The sequence below is a fragment of the Bufo bufo genome, chromosome 3 (assembly GCF_905171765.1).
Source record: "Bufo bufo chromosome 3, aBufBuf1.1, whole genome shotgun sequence".
Lineage (NCBI taxonomy): Eukaryota > Metazoa > Chordata > Amphibia > Anura > Bufonidae > Bufo > Bufo bufo.
This window is the reverse complement of record NC_053391.1, coordinates 398,179,821-398,198,272: the sequence shown is the minus strand read 5'-3', so window position 1 is coordinate 398,198,272 and position 18,452 is coordinate 398,179,821. Positions and strand designations below refer to the sequence as shown.

General features: G+C 44.1%; 1 protein-coding gene and 1 long non-coding RNA gene across 2 annotated transcripts in view; both read right to left on the bottom strand.

The window, feature by feature from the left end:
• Positions 1 to 18,452, bottom strand: part of CALN1 (calneuron 1) — a 489,140-nt gene that overhangs the window by 451,424 nt on the left and 19,264 nt on the right. The window lies entirely within an intron of this gene.
• Positions 277 to 18,360, bottom strand: LOC120995547. Its single transcript, XR_005777621.1, has 3 exons — positions 18,253 to 18,360; positions 7,978 to 7,984; positions 277 to 290 (listed from the first exon to the last, which is right to left on the bottom strand). It is a non-coding gene; the product is annotated as an uncharacterized LOC120995547 (long non-coding RNA).

The window sequence follows — 18,452 nt, the reverse complement described above, 5'->3', positions numbered from 1 at the left end:
TTAAGGACCAGCGCCATACATGTACAGCGGGGTGATCGGGTGGGTGCAGCAGCTGCGCACTCCCGATCAGGAGCACGGACCCAGCAGTCACTGACAGCCGGGCCCCTGCTGCATACGCCGGCATCGGTGTTTTCACCGATGCCAGCATATTGACCCCTTGTATGATCGCGGCATGCAGAAGGTTTGCAGAGGGTACACGTGCCCTCCGCATCTCCATCAGGTCCCTGCGCATCAGGGCTTGCCTTCTATGGAAGCCTGTGAGATCCAGCCCTTAGGCCTCTTGCACATAACTGTGTGCCTCCATGGCCGTATTGTGGCCCACATATGGCGGGACCACAAAACACCGGGGCACCGGCTTTGTGCATTCCGCATCACGGATGATGCGGAACGGAAGCACGGAATGGAACCCTACAGAAGCACTACGTAGTGCTTTCTTAAGGCTCCGTTCTGTGCTTCTATTCCGAAAAAAGATAGAACTTGTCCTATCTTTTTGCGGGACGGACGGATAGCGGACCCCATTCAAGAGAATGGGGTTGCGATCCGCATGTGGCATCCCCACGGTCGGTGCCCGTGCATTGCGGACCGCAGCACATGCATGGCCAGCACATGTTCGTGTGCAAGTGGCCTTGGGCTGGGTCTCACAGGCAGGCTGTCAGCATACAAGCTGACATGCAATGTATTACAATACAGAATGTATTGTAATACATTGCAGAGGGGATCAGACCCCAGAAGTTAAAGTCCCATAGTGAGACCAAAAAAAAGTAGAAAATAAAAATGTTTTTAAAAAAAAATTTTGTTTCAATAAAATAAAATAAAATATTATATTATTTACCAAAATAAAACACATAAAATAAAAAAAAAAGAAGGAAAAAAGAAAACCAGACATATTGGGTATTGCCGCATATAAAAATATCATATGATCCACCCCCTCACCTAAACGCCGTAGAAAAAATATAATAAAAACTGTGCTAAAGCAATAATTTTTTTGTCAACTTACATTACAAAAAGTGCAACACCAAGCGATCGAAAAGACATATGAAAGGTCATACATGCGCAAATTGTACAGAAATTAAAAAACAATTGGATAAAAACATCACAAATGACGGTAAGGTAAAAAATCACTTGAGGTGTGGATTTAACTGATTATCACATAAGTCAGACAGCATATAGATGCTTGGTAAATTCCCCACAAGAAGATCTAATTATCGATAATTCGATAATTCATCGAAGCTCTCGATTAAATAGTCACCAAATATTCGGTTAATATAGTCGTCGATTCTTGGTACTATAGTGCACTTATATACTTGGCGATTTAGTTATTGGTTTGAGTGGTTGAAAGAGCCAATAGTTCTTATGTAACAGTTCATAGGCCTATAATCTTCAATTATATTAATGGTAAAAAGTATAAATCTGAAGGTGAGGAAAATAAATTGTCAGATGACATGCTGAATGTAAAAATAAATTCCCCATTAAAAGTGTCCTGTCTGACCCAGGAAGAAGTCCAACAGCAACTTAAAAAGATTAAAATAGACAAATCACCAGGACCGGATGGCATACACCCCTGTATTCTAAGGGAATTAAGTAATGTCATAGCCATACCCTTATTTATGATATTTGCGGACTCTATACTGACAGGGAATGTCCCACAGGATTGGCGCATAGCAAATGTGGTGCCAATATTCAAAAAGGGTCCAAAATCAACATCTGTTGTGGGTAAACTGTTTGAAGGTTTTCTAAGAGATGCTATCTTAGAGCATCTCAACGGAAATAAGCAAATAACACCATATCAGCATGGCTTCATGAGGGATCGGTCATGCTAAACTAATTTAATCAGTTTCTATGAGGAGGTAAGTTCTAGACTTGACAGCGGTGTATCAATGGATGTCGTATATCTGGACTTCTCCAAAGCATTTGACACTGTACTACATAAAAGGTTAGTATATAAAATGAGAATGCTCGGACTGGGAGAAAATGTCTGTAAGTGGGTAAGTAACTGGCGGAGTGATAGAAAACAGAGGGTGGTTATTAATGGTACACACTCAGATTGGGTCACTGTCACTAGTGGGGTACCTCAGGGGTCAGTATTGAGCCCTATTCTCTTCAATATATTTATTAATGATCTTGTAGAAGACTTGCATAGTAAAATATACATTTTCGCAGATGACACTAAACTGTGTAAAGTAATTAAACACTGAAGAGGACAATATACTACTACAGAGGGATCTAGATAGATTGGAGGCTTGGGCAGATAAGTGGAAGATGAGGTTTAACACTAACCTGGAGTACTGTGTACAGTTCTGGGCTCCTGTGAACAAGGCAGACATAGCAGAGCTGGAGAGGGTCCAGAGGAGGGCAACTAAAGTAATAACTGTAATGGGGCAACTACAGTACCCTGAAAGATTATCAAAATTAGGGTTATTCACTTTAGAAAAAAGACGACTGAGGGGAGATCTAATTAATATGTATAAATATATCACGGGTCAGTACAGAGATCTCTCTCATCATCTATTTATCCCCAGGACTGTGACAAAGGGACATCCACTACCAATACTCCACTAGTGACAGTGACCCAATCTGAGTGTGTAACAGTAATAACCACCCTCTGTTTTCTATCATTGAGCCAGTTACTTACCCACATACAGACATTTTCTCCCATTCCAAGCATTCTCATTTAATATACTAACCTTTCATGCGGTACAGTGTCAAATGCTTTGGAAAAGTCCAGATATACGACATCCATTGATTCGCCGCTGTCAAGTCTAGAACTTACCTCCTCAAAGAAACTGATTAAATTAGTTTGACATGACCGATCCTTCATGAAGCCATGCTAATATGGCTTTATTTGCTTATTTTCATTGAGGTACTCCAAGATAGCATCTCTTAGATGACCCTTCAAACAGTTCACCTACGACAGATGTTAAACTTACCGGCCTATAGTTTCCGAGATCTATTTTTGGACCCTTTTTGAATATTTCCACCAAATTTGCTATGCGCCAATCCTGTGGAACACTCCCTGTCAGTATAGAGTCCTTAGATATCAGAAATAAAGGGTCTGGCTATGACATTACTTATAGTCAGGTCCATAAATATTGGGACATCGACACAATTCTTAAATTTTTGGCTCTATATGCCACCACAATGGATTTGAAATGAAACAAACAAGATGTGCTTTAACTGCAGACTGTCAGCTTTATTTTGAGGGTATTTACATCCAAATCAGGTGAACGGTGTAGTAATTACAACAGTTTGCATATGTGCTTCCCACTTGTTAATGGACAAAAAGTAATGGGACAGAATAATAATCATAAATCAAACTTTCACTTTTTAATATTTGGTTGCAAATCCTTTGCAGTCAATTACAGCCTGAAGTCTGGAACGTATAGACATCACCAGACGCTGGGTTTCATCCCTGGTGATGCTTTGCCAGGCCTCTACTGCAACTGTCTTCAGTTCCTGCTTGTTCTTGGGGCATTTTCCCTTCAGTTTTGTCTTCAGCAAGTGAAATGCATGCTCAAACGGATTCAGGTCAGGTGATTGACTTGGCCATTGCATAACATTCCACTTCTTTCCCTTAAAAAACTCTTTGGTTGCTTTTGCAGTATGCTTTGGGTTATTGTCCATCTGCACTGTGAAGCACCGCCCAATGAGTTCTGAAGCATTTGGCTGAATATGAGCAGATAATATTGCCCGAAACACTTCAGAATTCATCCTGCTGCTTTTGTCAGCAGTCACATCATCAATAAATAAAATAAAATACAAGAGAACCAGTTCCATTGGCAGCCATACATGCCCACGCCATGACACTACCAAAACTATGCTTCACTGATGAGGTGGTATGCTTAGGATCATGAGCAGTTCCTTTCCTTCTCCATACTCTTCTCTTCCCATCACTCTGGTACAAGTTGATCTTGGTCTCATCTTTCCATAGGATGTTGTTCCAGAACTGTGAAGGCTTTTTTAGATGTCATTTGGCAAACTCTAATCTGGGCTTCCTGTTTTTGAGGCTCACCAATGGTTTACATCTCAGCCTAATGATGTCTTGCTTCACTGATAGTGACTAGGGATGAGCGAACCCGAACTGTATAGTTCGGGTTCGTACCGAATTTTGGGGTGTCCGTGACACGGACCCGAACCCGAACATTTTCGTAAAAGTCCGGGTTCGGGTTCGGTGTTCGGCGCTTTCTTGGCGCTTTTTGAAAAGCTGCAAAGCAGCCAATCAACAAGCGTCATACTACTTGCCCCAAGAGGCCATCACAGCCTTGCCTACTATTGGCATGGCTGTGATTGGCCAGTGCAGCATGTGACCCAGCCTCTATATAAGCTTGGGTCACGTAGCGCTGCACGTCACTCTGCTGATTCAAACATAGGGAGAGGTTAGGGCGAGATTAGGCAGATTAACTCCTCCAAAAGACTTAATTCTGTGATCGATCTGCAGCTGTGGATCATTGAAGTGCTAATATCGACTTGCTCACTTTTTTGAGGCTGCCCAGAGCGTTTTTAGATCACTTTTTTCTGGGGTGATCGGCAGCCATTTTGTGGCTTGTGGTGCGCCAGCACAAGCTATCACCAAGTGTATTTAACCATCAATAGTGTGGTTATTTTTTGCTATATCCTACATCAGCTGCAGGCTGAGCCTGTGTCACCGAAGTGCATTTAACCATCAACAGTCTGGTTATTTTTTGGCCATATACTACATCAGCTGCAGGCTGAGCCTGTGTCACCGAAGTGCATTTAACCATCAACAGTCTGGTTATTTTTTGGCCATATACTACATCTGGTGCAGGCTGAGCCTGTGTCACCCAAGTGCATTTAACCATCAATAGTGTGGTTATTTTTTGGCCATATACTACATCAGGGGCAAGTTGAGCCTGTCACCCAGCGCCTAAAAAATAGACCTGACATTTCTATTCAACCAAATTTGTACTGTTTTAGCTGGTCAAGTTATTTGTAGTGACCGTAAAAGAACACTTTTTGTTCTGGGTTGAAAAACTATTCCCAAATTTGCCATTCTCAAAATAACTAGTTTCTGCTATATGAGGCCTACTTGAAATCTATCCCAAAAAGGATATCTTACATTGAAGGTGCTGAAAGTGTCATTCAGAAAAACTTAACACACACACTACTGTGCAGATACAAGTCTAATTCTGTGATTAAACCTATATTTGTCACACAGCGCAAAAAAAAACAGGCCTCACATTTCTATTCAACCAAATCTGTACTGTTTTAGCTGGTCAAGTTATTTGTAGTGACCGTAAAAGCACAGTTTTTGTTCTGGGTTGAAAAACTATTCCCAAATTTGCCATTCTCAAAATTGTGGTGAACGGGAACAATGAGGAAAACATCTAATAAGGGACGTGGACGCGGACGTGGACATGGTCGTGGTTGTGTTAGTGGACCCTCTGGTGCTGGGAGAGGACGTGGCCGTTCTGCCACAGCCACACGTCCTAGTGAACCAACTACCTCAGGTCCCAGTAGCCAGCAGAATTTACAGCGATATTTGGTGGGGCCCAATGCCGTTCTAAGGATGGTAAGGCCTGAGCAGGTACAGGCATTAGTCAATTGGGCGGCCGACAGTGGATCCAGCACGTTCACATCATCTCCCACCCAGTCTTCTGCAGAAAGCGCACAGATGGCGCATGAAAACCAAGCCCATCGGTCTGTCACATCACCCCCATGCATATCAGGGAAACTGTCTGAGCCTCAAGTTATGCAGCAGTCTCTTATGCTGTTTGAAGACTCTGCTGCCAGGGTTTCCCAAGGGCATCCACCTAGCCCTTCCCCAGGGGTGGAAGAGATAGAATGCACTAACGCACAACCACTTATTTTTCCTGATGATGAGGACATGGGAATACCACCTCAGCACGTCTCTGATGATGACGAAACACAGGTGCCAACTGCTGTGTCTTTCTGCAGTGTGCAGACTGAACAGGAGGTCAGGGATCAAGACTGGGTGGAAGACGATGCAGGGGACGATGAGGTCCTAGACCCCACATGGAATGAAGGTCGTGCCACTGACTTTCACAGTTCGGAGGAAGAGGCAGTGGTGAGACCGAGCCAACAGCGTAGCAAAAGAGGGAGCAGTGGGCAAAATCAGAACACCCGCCGCCAAGAGACTCCGCCTGCTACTGACCGCCGCCATCTGGGACCGAGCACCCCAAAGGCAGCTTCAAGGAGTTCCCTGGCGTGGCAGTTCTTCAAACAATGTGCTGACGACAAGACCCGAGTGGTTTGCACGCTGTGCCATCAGAGCCTGAAGCGAGGCATTAACGTTCTGAACCTTAGCACAACCTGCATGACCAGGCACCTGCATGCTAAGCATGAACTGCAGTGGAGTAAACACCTTAAAAACAAGGAACTCACTCAGGCTCCCCCTGCTACCTCTTCTGCTGCTGCTGCTGCCACCTCGGCCTCTTCTGCTGCTGCCGCCGCCTAGGCCTCTTCCTCCGCCTCTGGAGGAACGTTGGCACCTGCCGCCCAGCAAACATGGGATGTACCACCAACACCACCACCTGCGTCACCAAGCATCTCAACCATGTCCCACGGCAGCGTTCAGCTCTCCATCTCACAAACATTTGAGAGAAAGCGTAAATTCCCACCTAGCCACCCTCGATCCCTGGCCCTGAATGCCAGCATTTCTAAACTACTGGCCTATGAAATGCTGTCATTTAGGCTGGTGGACACACACAGCTTCAAACAGCTCATGTCGCTTGCTGTCCCACAGTATGTTGTTCCCAGCCGGCACTACTTCTCCAAGAGAGCCGTGCCTTCCCTGCACAACCAAGTGTCCGATAAAATCAAGTGTGCACTGCGCAACGCCATCTGTGGCAAGGTCCACCTAACCACAGATACGTGGACAAGTAAGCACGGCCAGGGACGCTATATCTCCCTAACTGCACACTGGGTAAATGTAGTGGCGGCTGGGCCCCAGGCGGAGAGCTGTTTGGCGCACGTCCTTCCGCCGCCAAGGATCGCAGGGCAACATTCTTTGCCTCCTGTCTCCTCCTCCTCCTACTCAGCTTCCTCCTCCTCTTCTTCCACCTGCTCATCCAGTCAGCCACACACCTTCACCACCAACTTCAGCATAGCCCGGGGTAAACGTCAGCAGGCCGTTCTGAAACTCATATGTTTGGGGGACAGGCCCCACACCGCACAGGAGTTGTGGCGGGGTATAGAACAACAGACCGACGAGTGGTTGCTGCCGATGAGCCTCAAGCCCGGCCTGGTGGTGTGCGATAATGGGCGAAATCTCGTTGCAGCTCTGGGACTAGCCGGTTTGACGCACATCCCTTGCCTGGCGCATGTGCTGAATTTGGTGGTGCAGAAGTTCATTCGCAACTACCCCGACATGTCAGAGCTGCTGCATAAAGTGCGGGCCGTCTGTTCGCGCTTCCGGCGTTCACACCCTCCCGCTGCTTGCCTGTCTGCGCTACAGCGTAACTTCGGCCTTCCCGCTCACCGCCTCATATGCGACGTGCCCACCAGCAGCAGGCCATAGTGGAGCTTCAGCTGCAGCACGCACGGGTCAGTCGCACTGCGGATCAGACCCACTTCACCACCAATGACTGGGCCTCCATGCGAGACCTGTGTGCCCTGTTGCGCTGTTTCGAGTACTCCACCAACATGGCCAGTGGCGATGACGCCGTTAACAGCGTTACAATACCACTTCTATGTCTCCTTGAGAAAACACTTAGGGCGATGATGGAAGAGGAGGTGGCCCAGGAGGAAGAGGAGGAAGAGGGGTCATTTTTAGCACTTTCAGGCCAGTCTCTTCGAAGTGACTCAGAGGGAGGTTTTTTGCAACAGCAGAGGCCAGGTACAAATGTGGCCAGACAGGGCCCACTACTGGAGGACGAGGAGAACGAGGATGAGGAGGAGGTGGAGGAGGATGAGGATAAAGCATGTTCACAGCGGGGTGGCACCCAAAGCAGCTCGGGCCCATCACTGGTGCGTGGCTGGGGGGAAACACAGGACGATGACGATACGCCTCCCACAGAAGACAGCTTGTCCTTACCTCTGGGCAGCCTGGCACACATGAGCGACTACATGCTGCAGTGCCTGCGCAACGACAGCAGAGTTGCCCACATTTTAACGTGTGCGGACTACTGGGTTGCCACCCTGCTGGATCCCCGGTACAAAGACAATGTGCCCACCTTACTTCCTGCACTGGAGCGTGATAGGAAGATGCGCGAGTACAAGCGCACGTTGGTAGACGCGCTACTGAGAGCATTCCCAAATGTCACAGGGGAACCAGTGGAAGCCCAAGGCGAAGGCAGAGGAGGAGCAAGAGGTCGCCAACGCAGCTGTGTCACGCCCAGCTCCTCTGAGGGCAGGGTTAGCATGGCAGAGATGTGGAAAAGTTTTCTCACCACGCCACAGCTAACTGCACCACCACCTGATATGGAACGTGTTAGCAGGAGGCAACATTTCACTAACATGGTGGAACAGTACCTGTGCACACCCCTCCACGTACTGACTGATGGTTCGGCCCCATTCAACTTATGGGTCTCCAAATTATCCACGTGGCCAAAGCTAGCCTTTTATGCCTTGGAGGCGCTGGCCTGCCCGGCGGCCAGCGTATTGTCTGAACGTGTATTCAGCACGGCAGGGGGCGTCATTACAGACAAACGCAGCCGCCTGTCTACAGCCAATGTGGACAAGCTGACGTTCATAAAAATGAACCAGGCATGGATCCCACAGGACCTGTCCATCCCTTGTGCAGATTAGATATTAACTACCTCCCATTAACAATATATTATTCTACTCCTGGGCACTTCCTCATTCAATACTATTTTTATTTTCATTTTACCATTATATTGCGGGGCAACCCAAAGTTGAATGAACCTCTCCTCTGTCTGGGTGCCGGGGCCTAAATGTGTGACAGTGGCCTGTTCCAGCGGTGGTTGACGTGAAGCCTGATTCTCTGCTATGACATGAAGACAGATTCTGTGCTGACATAAGGCCAGATTCTCTGTTACGGGACCTCTCTCCTCTGTCTGGGTGCCGGGGCCTAAATTTGTGACAGTGGCCTGTTCCAGTGGTGGGTGACGTAAGCCTGATTCTCTGCTATGACATGAAGACAGATTCTGTGCTGACATAAGGCCAGATTCTCTGTTACGGGACCTCTCTCCTCTGCCTGGGTGCCTGGGCCTAAATATGTGACAGTGGCCTGTTCCAGTGGTGGGTGACGTGAAGCCTGATTCTCTGCTATGACATGAAGACTGATTCTGCGCTGACATAAGGCCAGATTCTCTGTTACGGGACCTCTCTCCTCTGTCTGGGTGCCAGGGCCTAAATATGTGACAGTGGCCTGTTCCAGTGGTGGGTGACGTGAAGCCTGATTCTCTGATATGACATGAAGACAGATTGTGTGCTGACATAAGGCCAGATTTTCTGCTACGGGACCTCTCTCCTCTGTCTGGGTGCCGGGGCCTAAATATGTGACAGTGGCCTGTTCCAGTGGTGGGTGACGTGAAGCCTGATTCTCTGCTATGACATGAAGACAGATTCTGTGCTGACATAAGGCCAGATTCTCTGTTACGGGACCTCTCTCCTCTGCCTGGGTGCCTGGGCCTAAATATGTGACAGTGGCCTGTTCCAGTGGTGGGTGACGTGAAGCCTGATTCTCTGCTATGACATGAAGACTGATTCTGCGCTGACATAAGGCCAGATTCTCTGTTACGGGACCTCTCTCCTCTGTCTGGGTGCCGGGGCCTAAATATGTGACAGTGGCCTGTTCCAGTGGTGGGTGACGTGAAGCCTGATTCTCTGCTATGACATGAAGACTGATTCTGTGCTGACATAAGGCCAGATTCTCTGTTACGGGACCTCTCTCCTCTGCCTGGGTGCCTGGGCCTAAATATGTGACAGTGGCCTGTTCCAGTGGTGGGTGACGTGAAGCCTGATTCTCTGCTATGACATGAAGACTGATTCTGCGATGACATAAGGCCAGATTCTCTGTTACGGGACCTCTCTCCTCTGTCTGGGTGCCGGGGCCTAAATATGTGACAGTGGCCTGTTCCAGTGGTGGGTGACGTGAAGCCTGATTCTCTGCTATGACATGAAGACTGATTCTGTGCTGACATAAGGCCAGATTCTCTGTTACGGGACCTCTCTCCTCTGCCTGGGTGCCTGGGCCTAAATATGTGACAGTGGCCTGTTCCAGTGGTGGGTGACGTGAAGCCTGATTCTCTGCTATGACATGAAGACTGATTCTGCGCTGACATAAGGCCAGATTCTCTGTTACGGGACCTCTCTCCTCTGTCTGGGTGCCGGGGCCTAAATATGTGACAGTGGCCTGTTCCAGTGGTGGGTGACGTGAAGCCTGATTCTCTGCTATGACATGAAGACTGATTCTGCGCTGACATGAAGCCAGATTCTCTGCTATGGCATGAAGAGACTGATTCTCTGCTGACATGAAGCCAGATTCTTTGCTATGGCATGAGGAGACTGATTCTCTGCTGACGTGATGCCAGATTCTCTGCTATGGGACCTCTGTCCAATTGATATTGGTTAACTTTTATTTTTTAAATTTTTATTTTAATTAATTTCCCTATTCACATTTGTTTGCAGGTGATTTACCTACATGTTGCTGCCTTTTGCAGCCCTCTAGCTCTTTCCTGGGCTGTTTTACAGCCTTTTTAGTGCCCAAAAGTTCGGGTCCCCATTGACTTCAATGGGGTTCGGGTTCGGGACGAAGTTCGGGTCGGGTTCGGATCCCGAACCCGAACCCGAACATTTCCGGGAAGTTCGGCCGAACTTTTCGAACCTGAACATCCAGGTGTTCGCTCAACTCTAATAGTGACAGCTCTTTGGATCTCATCTTAAGAGTTGACAGCAACAGATTCCAAATGCAAATAGCACACTTGAAATAAACTCTGGACCTTTTATCTGCTCATTGTAATTGGGATAATGAGGGAATAACACACACCTGGCCATGGAACTACTTAGAAGCCAATTTTCCCATTACTTTTGGTCCCTTAACAAGTGTGAGGCACATATGCAAACTGTTGTAATTCCTACACCCTTCACCTGATTTTGATGTAAATGCCCTCAAATTAAAGCTGACAGTCTGCAGTTAAAGCACATCATGTTTGTTTAATTTCAAATGCATTGTGGTGGTGTATAGAGCCAAAAATGTTAGAATTGTGTTGATGTCCCAATATTTATGGACCTGACTGTAATTCTCTTAGGATCTGGTCCTGGCGATTTGTCTATTTTAATCTTTTTAAGACGCCGCTGTACTTCTTCCTGCGTCAGACAGGGCACTTTTAATGGGGAATTTACTTTTACATTCTGCATTTTATCTAACAGTTTATTTTCCTCAGTGAATACAGTGGAAAGAAAAATATTTAATAGCTTTGCTTTCTCCTCATCGCTCTCTGCAACAACCCCCTCATCACTCTGTAAAGGGCCGATACCTTCAGATTTATACTTTTTACCGTTAATATAATTGTCGAACATTTTAGGGTTAGTTTTGCTCTCTTTGGCAATTAATCTCTCGGTTTCTAGTTTGGCCGCTTTTATTTGTTTTTTACATATAATTTTTTTTTTTCCTTATAGTTTTTCAGTGATTCCTCGCTACCCTCCTGTTTTTAGTGATTTAAATGCTTTTTTTTGTCATTTATTGCTTTCTTTACAGTTTTATTTATCCACATTGATGTTTTTTTTGTTCCTTAAACTTGAATTCCCATAAGGTATGTACCTCTCACAATCAGATTTTAGGATGATTTTAAAAATATTCCATTTTGTGGCTGTATTTTTATTTTTGAGGACTTTGTCCCAGTTAGTTAGGCCTATGGCTTCTTTTAGATGGCCAAATTTAGCTTTTTTAAAGTTGTATTTATTATTTTAATATAGTAATTATGTTACCACTAATTTTTTAACAATCATACATATAAGTAACATGATAAGTATGTATATATTATTCTCAGTTATTAATCATGTAGGTCGAAGATTTATTGTTGATTATAATCATGTACATATAAAGTATTCTATCACATTGCTTAGCTCAGCTTCCATATATGGACTAATTCGGGATAAGGTTTTCATTTTCCATTTTGAAATAGTGCACATGACACTACATGCCATTCGTCTGATCCCTTCCACCAGTTAGCCTTTCTTGGTTTGGGATCACATGGAGCTGAGGCACCACATGACCAGTCTCACACGTGTGCCACTATTGAAGGGTGGGATTGAACGCATCAGACTTTTGACAATGGGCATGTGCCAGCATAACTCCATAATACCGCACACATGATTTGAAAAACTCTTTTGATTGGTCAAGGGTTTGTTCTTCTCTCCTTCCTCTACCTACATCACCACCTGATAAAGCTGACGCAAAACGCACATTGAGGTGACCAATGACACAGCGTGCATTCTAGACGGTGAGCTCCCCTATTTATTCCTAGTTAGATTATAGCCTGTTTACATACCCATATTTACCATCATATGAGGGCAAATTTAGTTGATTTTCTTAAAGCATGCATTCAAAATTGGCAATTCCAGTTTAAAGTAGTGTTTGGAATAACTAGAGTGGAGTGATTATTCAGCAGGGTGTTTGTTTTGGAGTTCCTATATATGGCATGTTATTTTTTTAGACCTTATTACAGCTGTTAGTGTCATCTGTTTACCCAGCACTTTAATTGAATATAATTATGGCTGATACAGGAGTGTGTTGTTTACAATTATAACTTTGTTACTGCCTCCACCTTGCTGCGTTACTTACTGTACTGCATATTGGTATATTTAATTGAGGTTAGTGCTGTCACATGGTCATAGGATTTATTTGCTGATCCTTGTATTAATTGAGTGGATACATTTTAATTGAATTAATAAAATTGTGTATTTTATGGAAATAACATGACTAACTAAAGTTTGTTAGAATCTGAAATTTTTGGGAAATTTGGGAAGAATTCTGAATCGCTAAAATCAACTGGCTGATCTCTAATTATGGATTACTAATAAGGTACCCAGAATTCATTGTTTGAAATCTCTGGTTTAGCATGTGAAGAGGCACTCTAAGAGAAAGCAATTGTTAAAATTAGTCTGTAGTAGTCTCAACTAGCAGTTTTTTTTTTGAGTTGTCCAGCCCTTCTCGCCCTAATAGAGATGTATATTTTGTACTGAAGCAAAGAAAATGAAAATATATAAAAAGAGAAAGAGAGGTTGTGCTTTGGCCACAATCCCCGGTGGAGCGGCGCGGGGGATGGGATGATAATGGCTCTGGCTGCAGCAATCATTCACAGTGGCAATCCTCAAACCCATGCTCCCTAGGACCAGTGCAGTGATAGGAGGAAACCATTTCTTCCCTCGGGACACACCCTGATGTTGGGGCTTCTGCCTGATGGTGGTTGGGGTGCCCCTGGTGTTTTGAGTGTCATATGGATGCAAGGCAGGAGATGTGGGTGCTGTGGCCAGTATATGGAGCTGGAATCAGTAACCAAGCAAGTTGTACAAGATAAACATCTCTCTTTACTAAAGTGCACAATGAGAGCTATGGTACAGTACATCCAACGGCATCAAAACATAGTTCCAAACAATTATCAGTACACATCTTCCCAGATAACAATGCATGGCTATAGGCCAGGATGGAGATTTTAGTACTCTTTCCCTCGTGTCTCCCTAGGGTCTCTCTCTGCAGAATTTAAAGCTGGCAATATTATTCTTGCAATGGTAGCTATAATTTCCAGCTGAGGGATACAGGATTAAGATACATAAGTAAAATGGAAGTGGGGCACTCTCTTTTAAGTAAAGGGATCTTTATTACACAATGTATACAATAAATTGACAATGTAAAATAGGTTTAAGGTACAATAATATAACAGTAGATAAAAGAAAAGTAGCAGCCCTATAAAATATAAAAATGTATTAAATCACAATCGACATGAATATAGATCCCAATTAATACACTAAAAATATTAATATATTCGGATTTCCAGATAATGTTCGATAAATATTCGATAAATATTCGATATAAGTTATATTCGAAATAAATTATCACAAAAATCTTACACTGATAATCATATTATATCAAAAGCATCAGGGGAATAGATAGTTGAATGAAAGAAGGTTCCTGACTAAGACCAGTCTTTTGTACCTCAATTGATAACTGAGCAAAGTCTTTCCTAATATAGATAGTTTGTAGATGATAAGTCAGTGAATCTGCAACATTTTATCGATACACGTATGTGTGCTATCCAAATTCTAAGCGGTATGGCTTTCAATAGTTCAAATAATAGCGTAATAGCTATAGAGGCATACAGCGGCGTCCCGCTGTGTTTGGAAGAGAAGCTATCGCTTGTGTGGTATCTATGCAACCTTACCCGGAGGTCTTTGGACCTGACGATGAGTCCTCGACTCGGTACAGTCAGCTTGTGAGGTCCCGGTCTCAAGGGCTGTTACTGCGGATTTGAATTGTGGCACCAATCAGGTTGTGTTATTCCACGTGGTCTTTGGCGTCTCAGTGAGGAAGGGGTCAATGCTCTAAATCCCCGAAACGCGTCTGGTGTGAATCCCCCCCTAAGGACAGTAAGGACATTGCAACTCCGGTAAGGTCTGGACACTGTTACAAGAAGAAGGAATTGTAAAAGCCAACCAACCGCGTTATCGGAGACGCCAAAGACCACGTGGAATAACACAACCTGATTGGCGCCACAATTCAAATCCGCAGTAACAGCCCTTGAGACCGGGACCTCACAAGCTGACCGTACCGAGTCGAGGACTCATCGTCAGGTCCAAAGACCTCCGGGTAAGGTTGCATAGATTCCACACAAGCGATCGCTTCTCTTCCAAACACAGCGGGACGCCGCTGTATGCCTCTATAGCTATTACGCTATTATTTGAACTATTGAAAGCCATACCGCTTGGAATTTGGATAGCACACATACGTGTATCGATAAAATGTTGCAGATTCACTGACTTATCATCTACAAACTATCTATATTAGGAAAGACTTTGCTCAGTTATCAATTGAGGTACAAAAGACTGGTCTTAGTCAGGAACCTTCTTTCATTCAACTATCTATTCCCCTGATGCTTTTGATATAATATGATTATCAGTGTAAGATTTTTATGATAACTTATTTCGAATATAACTTATATCGAATATTTATCGAATATTTATCGAACATTATCTGGAAATCCGAATATATTAATATTTTTTGTGTATTAATTGGGATCTATATTCATGTCGATTGTGATTTAATACATTTTTATATTTTATAGGGCTGCTACTTTTCTTTTATCTACTGTTATATTATTGTATCTTAAACCTATTTTACATTGTCAATTTATTGTATACATTGTGTAATAAAGATCCCTTTACTTAAAAGAGAGTGCCCCACTTCCATTTTACTTATTTATTCCACTTTTTCAGACTGGGTGTTGTCTGTTAGTGGGAGCACCTCTATTTGGATCCCCACCCCATTCGAGTGTGACATTATTTTATATTTATAGGATTAAGATACAGTTGCCCAGATAATGCCGAAGAGTGAAAGGAGTTTTGCAATTCCCCGCTCACTCCAGTAAAGTCTCATCAGCCTTAAACAGCAAATACCTTATTGACTCCAATGTTTGCCCATGCAGATTCTGGACTTTCTAGTTCTTTGTCTGTGAAGGTTCTCATTTATCCAGGTCATTGTATATCTGTAAAGAATAAATCAAGGCAACTGGACTTACTGTAGATTTCTTGAAAACGTTTCACTCGTTCTTCAACCGAGCTTTCTCAATTCTGTGTGACTGTACAAGAATTCTCTGGGAATAAATATGTAACTGAATCAACATCTGGTAATTATTACCAGATGTTGATTCAGTTACATATTTATTCCCTGAGAATTCTGGTACAGTCACTCAGAATTGAGAAAGCTCGTTGGAAGAACGAGTGAAACGTTTTCAAGAAATCTACAGTAAGTCCAGTTGCCTTGTTTATTCTTTACAGATATTTGTAGTTCTTCCTTTATTTTTTTATGGAGTCCTATAAACTAGAGATACCTGGTATCTCCTCTCTGTAAATTTGTCAAAGATAGTGACTCTATGGAGTTCAGGCCTAGTTCTCTGAGGAGTGAGCACATGCAGATCTGCACATTCCCTCCTCCCCTTGATTGATAGGGTTGATAGGGCTATACATTAGCATGCTGAGGACACAGCATGCAAACAGACAAAAGGAACGTATTGTTTTAAACAACATGATGAGCCCTACCAGACTGTATACCTGGTTTAATAGGGTTGATCATGCTGATAAAGCCTAAATAACATTACGTAACAAGAACAGTTTGCAAGTACCCTATTCTGTGGTACTATACTTTCATCAAAGTCAAGCAAGACTGATTGTAGAAGGCATATGCTGGAGACAGCACCAATCTGGGGGAGTTGTAACGGTATATGAAAACAACCATAAAAAAAAATTAGTGTACATGTCATTATAAGAAAAAAAAAACTGAATCACAATGTCTTAGTAGGCAGTTATAGATGTGTACTAGATGCAATGCAGTCGGAAATGTTATGTATATTTTCTATCTCCATGTTTGCAGTGTGGAGTACATTGTTGGCCCCAGTAGCCCCAGTGCTGGCCATAATAACCCCATTTCCTGATACAGAGTTTCATTGCTGGCTATTGTAACTCTGTTGCGTCTCCAACACCAACACGTAGCATCGCTTAACCTGCACCACTCTCCTTTATGTCTATAGCACCATTGGTGGCTAATTTACAGTTTTACCAACATAGTAACTTTATTCCTTAAAAAGAAAAACTTGTCGACAAAACGTAATGATCAAGAGCTTTTAAGTAGTGCAGTTCATAGTATAATGTCTGAAATGTACAATTAGAACATACTAATTACTTGTCTAGTGATTTGCATTTAATTGCTTTACATTGAAATAAATTGGGAATATTGCAGAATGAACACATTGAAAAATCTGGTAGCAATTAACACAGCAATAACAATGGCTAAACCTTTTCAGGCAACTCAGTGGCATAGCTGGAAAAAAAAGGAAAATAATGTTCCATCTAAATATTAATGAACATCTCCTGCCTTGCACGTATGCAAGCATTCCCCTATAGGAATTTATTCTCACTATATATAATACAGGCAACAGGTAAAAAACAAATACACCGCTCTAAAAGACCACCGTCTTGAGAAGACTACACCCATATCCAGACCAGATTTCCTGGGGTTTGTCAAAGGGCATCTGTTAGCAGATTTCTACCTATGAAACTAGCTGACCTGTTACATGTGCACTTGGCAGCTGAAGACATCTGTGTTGGTCCCATGTTCATATGCGTTGTGAGGGGTAGCTTTCTTTAAGGTGATCATCCTCACAGATACGGCTTCAGGACACCAGGTTTAAGGTCCAAACAGTGCATTTATTGTGGCACACCAGCAAAATCAGAACAACAAAACAATAAACACTCGCCCGTCCAGGCTCTAACTAATACATTAACGTACCTGTCTCACCTATTAGGTACAGTTCACACCCTGTGAACCAATGCGGCTTTCCCAGCCAATGTGCCACAGCCTCCTGGCTGTACAGAGCCCAGTACACCCACTGTCTCAAGTACAAGGTCTCTTGTGGGGGATTAAGGCTCAATAGTCTGCCTGAATATGGCCCTGCGACCCTCCCAGGCATCGATCTGTCCCCCAACTCCAGGCTACCACCCAGCCTCGTGGCCCCTCAGCCTTGCCCGGCTGAGACCACACTCCCAGAGCCTCCAGACCTCTGTCCACGGGTAACACACTCCTCCCTTACTGACACCCTGGGAGGTGCTTTATGCCAGCCTGAGTACCTCCAGCTGGTCTCACCTGTGGTGGAATAGGGGTGTGGACCGCACTATCCACCCCTTCCTTGCCTCTAACCGGTGTGATATCTGTCACTGTCTCACAGTGCCCACATTGCTGAGAAAAATGAAGTTTTAATATATACAAATGAGCTACTAGGAGCAATGGGGGTGTTGCCATTACACCTAGAGGCTCTGCTCTCTCTGCAACTGACACGCCCTCTGCACTTTGATTCCCAGAGCCAGGCAGTGTAGACATGATCATGCCTGCCTGGCTCTGACTTATTATAAAGTCTTGCACTGAACTGTGCGCTTTAGTGTCTGGCAAAGACACAGTAAAGGAAAAAAGCTCTTAGAACAGAAGAGAACTGCCGGCAAGTCTCTTTTTTGTACCAGCTAGGGAAGCGCAGCGCGAGACTCTAGAAGATGTCAGTGCCAGGCATGATCACATTTAGGGTACCTGCCCATGTGCAGCAGATTCACATGAATTTCCGTGCAGATTTCTGTGCATTTCTGCACTATATCTGCACCAAAATCTGCAATTTATAACAGTGGTTTTTGGTATGGATTTGATGCAGTTTTGCTGAAGATGCATTAGAAAAGGGTGAAATCTACAGCTAAATCCGAAACATAATTGACATGCTGAAGATAAGTGAGATATGTGTCATGTTTTTCTGCATGGG